Genomic DNA, 7,350 nt, shown 5'->3' on the forward strand with positions numbered 1-7,350 from the left:
TGTTGTTTTGTGAGCAAATAGAAATCCTTATCTTTACATGACTGAATCGACCACAATCTACAACAATAAAATGGTAGCCAATATTGGAGTCGTTGGATACTCTTAAGCTGCCAATGTCCTTGCCTAGAAAATAATTGTCAAAAAATCCTTTCTATTTTGAATTGTCTGGTAATAATGGCATCTAAAATAAGGTGTGAATACTAGTGGGCATAAGATGTGATGAACAAAATTAGAAGGTGTTGACTTTCATACTGGTTTAAATGGGTTGATGGGAAGGTGTTGTTAGCCTAATAAATGCTACAGGTTTCTTAAACACCCAAAGTTTTGAACGTATATGGATGAAATCTAAGTAGAGATGAATAAATGCACATCACACAGTAAGTTGTGGGTGATCTTCCAATAAATTACCTTAGTAAAAAAAAAATGATTCTTGTGAGAACCTACAATAGTGAGTATCTTGGTTCTTCTATTTTTTGGGCACCGATGGATGCCACAACACCTAAGGTTCGTTGGATATTTTCTTGTGTGGGAAGGCCATAGGTGCTTGAACATATATTTTTTGATGAGATCTTAAAGCCCTTATGAGGATTCCTCAGAGTACAGTGCCTAAATAATGAGTAATTTGTGAGGCATAAAATGATGGTCCCACTTACTGTATATACCATTAGATCCATGCATTTTACGTATTGTCGGTAGCACTTTAGGGCATCCTGCATGTGCCTATCACACTCCTCAAAGAATGTACTTTAATAGTAAGAAATATAGTCCCTCGATTAGAACTTCTCGACTCCAAACTTGGATAGTGTAATATTTTTTCAGAAAATTCATATTTAACTTTAAACGGACTGTTCAAAATCACCTATAATTGTGACCATGACTGTGTTAATCATAGAGCATAAAAGGAATAGACAAGGTGTGTGTGTAAACATTAACGTAATTGAGATAGTTGAGAGCATATTATGAATAATGTTTCCATGAAACGGGTTGACAAATATATAGCAATAGTTAAAAGTTCAAGAGGAGCCACATAAATGAATGGGTTTAGTGTAACTATTACCAAAATTTTACTCATAGTTCATTTTGGTTTACTATTTTTGTTGTAGGAGCTACCTGAAGTAAAATAAAGATGCATTTGCAAATCATTTCCAAATTACATTCATATGCAAGAATGAATTCATAGAAGATTACAATACTTTATTTATACACATGCATGAAACATGAAACAGATTTGATAAATATTTTCTGAAAGAGTAAATCTTTATTGAAAAAATGTGCATTTTTGTCTCACAAAATCCATGAGACTAACCATTGTTTATTCAACAAAAATTGTGAAAAATATATACATGAACAAGTAAAGGAAACAATAAATGTGCATGAAAGAGGGTAACCAGTCATTTCATCAATGACTTGTTCATTGGTTATCTTATGTTGATGTTGTCCCAAGACTTGACTCCTCCTTGATCCTTGCTCCTGATTCCTACAAAAGACATAGCAATGATTTTAGAGCAATGCTCTAAGCAATGACTAATTACAAAACTTGCATACACATTTACCTATGAATGTATAGATTCATCACAATGTAGATAAAAGTGAAATGCACATGTCTTAGGTGTACAAGAAGCCAAAGAATCATCATTCATACCTTAGAAAAAAATATTATTTTCTAATATGTTTGTGCCATGTGCAAATATAGGTCTAATCATGTTTATTCAAGCATTTGACATAATATGTGGCTCTCACAAGGGTAGAGCTCAACATTGTCACAACCCTCCTTTATCACCTTTTTTGATTTAAATACAAAACTCTATTTATATTCTTTGGATGAATTATTGAATGGATATTGTAAGGGAATAAAAATAATAAACCACACACACATGGAAAATGCATATATATTTTTAATTTGTTATTTAATTTCCCTCACCCCAAATTAAGGCACATGTTGTAGGAGGAATAAGAAGCTTCTAGAGGCTTCTCCACCTCCTTGCATGTAACTCCTCCCACTAAGCCTAATCAATTTGCATGGAGGCCAAATTGGGAGAGAATCTCTTTTTTTCAATTAATAATTAGGTAGTGGGAATTTGAAATTTCTTTTATAAAATAGGTACAAGTTTCAAAAGAAAAGTTAGCTATTCCATAAGAAATTTCTGCAAGTTGAATTCTCCTTTGTAGTCCACTTTCATTGGCAACTAAGATTTTTGTTGGGAGGATTTCTCTTCAATTTGGAGGATCAAGGAAGACTCTACACCATCTTCAAGCATCCAGGTTCCTTCAACTTAGTTTATGCATTTCATTTTTATTGTAGATTAAATTTGATTAGATTAATTATGAGTATGAAATTCATTTGGGTTTTGTTAAAGAATTAGTTTAGATTTTGTAGAAAATGAGAGTCATGGTTTAAATAAGATTCATTGTTAAAATTCTTGATATGAAATTAGTCTTAGATTTTGTAAAGAATGAAATTTATGGCTTAAATGAGATTCCTTGTTTGAAATTTTAATAAGGAATTAGTTTTTAGATTTTGTAGAGAATGAGATTTATTGTTAAATAAGATTCATTGTTTAAATTTTTGATACGAAATTAGTTTCAGATTTTGTAGAGAATGAAACTCATTGTTTAAATTTTTGATAAGAAATTAGTTTCAGATTTTTAGAGAATAAAATTCATTGTTTAAAATTTTGATAAGAAATTTGTTTCAGATTTTGTAGAATGAAATTCATTGTTTTAAATTCTTAATTTCTGATTTTGTAGAAAATAAGATTCATTGTTTTAATTCTGATAAGAAATTAGTTTCAGAGTAAATGGAAATTAGATTCATTATCTTCAGTTTATTTTGATAAAAATTAGATCTCCCTGTGTGTACAAACCATTTCCTCTGTAGGCAAATCTCCTTGTGTGTATAAATAAATCTCCTCTCTCTGTGAATGAATTTTCCCTGTGTAAGGAAATGAATACCTCTCTCTGTGAATGAATTTTTCCTGTGTAAAGAAATGAACTCCTTTCTCTGTGAATGAGTTTTCCCTGTGTAGGAAACAAAAGAAATGAAGAAAAGAAATAAACTCTCTTTATCTGTGAATGTATTTCCCTGTAGAAAACAAAGAAATGGAAAAATCCCTCTGGTTACTGCTTCATTTTGTCCCTGGGACAAACCTGCAACATTGTTAATTACCCATTATTACCCTGCTCTGAGTAATCTTCAAATATTTTTAAAAGTTATAATACTCCTGAATAAAAATGATAATAATAATACTATAACAAATATATACCTATATATATATATATATATATAAGTAACCAAAAAAAAAAGCGAGAAAGCATTTCGAACTTCAAATCTTCCCCCGAGCCCGTAACGCATGGCGTTTTCGCTGATTGGACGTTGACAACAGTGCATGGACGGTTACGTAGTAACCATCGCAGAGTACGGGGGCCGCGGGTTCCCTCACCTCTGCGGTCCTGCGCATGCAGGGCCGCAGGGGTGATGGGACCCGTGGTCCCCACCCCCGCAACCCTCTTTATTATCATAACGCAATACAATGCCTTTTGCCATTAAATTTAAAATTTGGTTTTTTTTTAGTATTTCGAAATTTGGAGTTTTAATTTGGTTTTTTTTTAAAAAAAAAATGATAATCTAAGTTAATTTCTATTTAGTCATTTTTTTTTTCCTTTAGTTGATAATAATGACATTTAGGAAATGATGATTTTTTTTTCCTTAGTGTAAATTTAAGGATATTGACTTACAATTAAAAATGGGATTAATGTGTAGCAAGATTGTAATTAAACCATCCTTAATAAACTTTAAAATTGCAGACTATATTCTTAAAAAAAAATCATTGGGACACTTGATTGGTCCTTAGAGATTAACTTACCGTATTACAAGTACTTGGATTTAATCGTTATTTTGGATTCGTTAAGTCATCTTACATCATAGATTAATTGCTTTCGTTAATGGTTCATAGCATGCGAATTTTTTTTGGGATAATTATATCTTTCATGCAATTACTATTATGCAAGTTTCATTTGTTATGCAAATTACACTTCAAGTAGTTACTTCAATTAATTATGCCTTCATTTTCGTTATTCATAGTTAGATAACTAAATAGAGGAAGTTGGAAAACCAAAACTAGCAGCGTTCGGTATATATGGTGCCTCTGGGTCACGCTTACAGGTAATGTCGTCGTGTTGAACTACTGCACTTAACGCCTAATAAAGCTGCATTAACGACGTCTGTGGCATCGTCCCTATAAATCGTCGGGGAGTAATAAGGGACATTTGGAAGTTAAAAAAAAAAAATCCAAGGGGCGGGTAATCCCTCTTGGATCGATAATTTAATAAGATAACTTTTAAATGAATTTCACATCCGTTGAGATAAACCATAGTAAACCCCTCTTAGGGATGGTCAAGTTAAAAGCTCTCGTGAAATTTACTTTATTTATTTATTTATTTATTCATCTCGAAGGGATATTGGTGATTTGCAATTGGGTGACACTCATGATAAGTATTAGGTTCTAGTTATTTTGTTTAGGCCACAAGCAATAGGCCATCTTGAGCCTTCGCTTAAGTGCTACCCTCGTGGGTAGCAACCGCAGAGAAACTGTCTGGGACACTGACCCTAGAAAGGGTTGCGTACCCACAAATCAGTTTACATCAAACCATAGATTAGAAAATAGAACTAAATACTTTATGCCTTGATCCCGTGCCGAAGCGGGTATGTAGGCAGTCTTGGGACGGAGTTGTCCCTTGTACTCAGGCGTTCGTGGGTGGGGTCTAGGCTTGGTTGAGTAAGAATCCTAATTGAAAGATAAGATAATCAAAACTTAATTCAATGCATACTCGGAAGGAATCCCGTATGGATTCGCTTGACTTCCCGAGGCTTTAAGCCAAATTCCGAGGCGGAATTCAAGCTTGTATTATTTTCTTATTACTCCTAAGGACGGCGACCTCGGTGCATTCTTGTTAGAAGAATGTAGTACTTAGTGAGTGGCTCAGGACCCGAATGGTCCCGATGAGTCTAAGTCTCTGGCCAGAGCATCTCCTATCCCGTTTGGATGGATGCCTACCCCGTATGGGTAGATGCCTATCCCATATTGGATAGATGGAATTTACGTCCCGTATGGACAATTGCCTAACCCGTATGGTTAGAAGCTCACCCCGAATGGATGAATGCCCAATCCTATTTGGATGGATGCCCAGAGTATGCAATTGAATAAAACATAATAAAGGAAAAAAAAATATACTCAAATTTTGTTGTATGAATTATGGTGGGTTATTACATGTGGTATCAGAGCAAAGGTTCAAATCTAGGCCTTGTGCTCACTTCAATTTATTCAACTAAGGGAATGTTTTACAATAATAGAAATTAAATTTTATTCTACAAAAAAAAAAAACTAACTACCTAATTTAACTTTCAGGTAAAACCTAGAATGGCAAGAGGAAGAGGAAGAGGAAGAGGAAGAGGAAGAGGAAGAGGAAGGGGTAATGGAAGACGTACCAGGAGTCAAAGGGAGGAAAACCATGAGGAAAACCATGAGGAAAACCATGAAGGGAACCATGAGGAAGATCATGAAGAGGTTCGACACAACCTAGGGAATAACGGAGATGGGGTCCAAGCTATAATCGACCTTCTAACCGAACAAAGAGATAAAATCAACTTCCTGGAACAATCATTACAGGACCTTAGGGAAAGGCAGAATGACTATGAGAACAGAAGTGGTACCGAGAATGGAAACCCTGGTAGCAATCAAGGAAATGTGATGGGTAATGGAAAGGAAAATAACATATTAGAACTCTCCAAGGATTTGAAGAAAATCACCCCCCCTAAGTTCGATGGGAGGCAGATTGGTGAAGGGGCTGAGAATTGGCTAAATGAAATGGAAAAATATTTTGAGTTAAGAGATTTTAGCGAGACAACTAAGGCTTTATGGGGCTCCTATCAACTCACAGGGGAGGCGGCTAGTTGGTGGACCAACACCAAGGAACAAAATGGGTATAACAGGGATACAATCACATGGGATCAATTTGTTCACCATTTTCGAGATAGGTGGCTCCCTCAATTGTTCTTTGATGAGAAAGTGACAGAATTCCATAATCTACGTCAAGGGTCCCTATCCATTCAACAATATTGGGATAAGTTTGCCAAGTTGCTTAAATATGTGCCTATGTACCAAAGGGATGAAGAAGGCCAAGCAAGGAAATTCATTTTGGGGCTGAATACCAACATAGGGGCAGAGGTTGATATGCATGGACCCAGAAACATGAATGAAGTACTTGAAAAGTCCCTAAGGCAAGAGAGGAAGATTCAAACACTAGCAGGACGGAACTATAATGGGAATCACTCATTTAAAAGGAAGCAAGAATTCAATGGAAACACTAATTTCAACAAGGGTCAAAGGAATAACTCTTCCGAAAGGAGACCACCGCCTAATCAATATCAGAGGAATGGAAATGATAATAATAGGGGCAATAATAACAGGGGCAATAATAACAGAGGCAATGATAACAGGGGCAACTATAACAGGAATGACCAGCAGAACAGGATAACTTATCCACCCAAGGGAAATGAAACAAGGAATGATCCCCCTAGAAATCAAGGTAGGAGAGGTCCTCCAGTCGGATGCTTTATGTGCGGGGAAAATCATTTTGCTAGAGATTGCCCCAGGATGCAAGGACAAATTAGAGCCAATCAACCCCAACAAGGGCCCCAACAAAGGATTCATGCAGCAGTTAGGAACCAAAGAAGAAGATACCAGAATGTTCCCGTGGAAACTACAGGTACACTATTTGAACAACCAAAATCAATTCTAATTGACACTGGATCATCTGAATGTTTCATCTCACCTGAATTAGTGAACAAATATGCATTAAAAGTTAATCAAATGGAGTCATCATGGATGGTTCAATATGGGGACAAGGCAACTAGGGAAGTAACTAAGTGTATACCGAGGGCAAGGGTACAATTCCCTGAGTTCGAAACAAGGGTAGATCTCTATGTGGCACCCTTAGGATTATATGATGTAATTATGGGAATGAGTTGGTTAGTAGACCATCAAGCTAATGTAGATTGTTATAGCAAAGTTGTTGAATGTTTGGATGATGGGGGGAAAAGGGTCAAAATCCAAGGAAAGTTTAAACCCATTAATATAGAAACTATCTCAGCAATGCAATTAAAGAAGGAAAGGAGAAGAGGAGGACAAATCTTTATGGTCGAAATTGATGAAGGAAAGGAGGAAAATACCCCAACATTTGAAAATACCCCTTTCTTAAAGGAGTTTAAGGATGTTTTTCCAAAAGAACTACCCGGTTTACCCCCTAAGAGAAAGTTTGACTTTTCTATCGAAGTACTCCCAGGAGCTGAAC

Source organism: Cryptomeria japonica, chromosome 10, assembly GCF_030272615.1.
Source record: "Cryptomeria japonica chromosome 10, Sugi_1.0, whole genome shotgun sequence".
In the NCBI taxonomy this organism is placed as follows: Eukaryota; Viridiplantae; Streptophyta; class Pinopsida; order Cupressales; family Cupressaceae; genus Cryptomeria; species Cryptomeria japonica.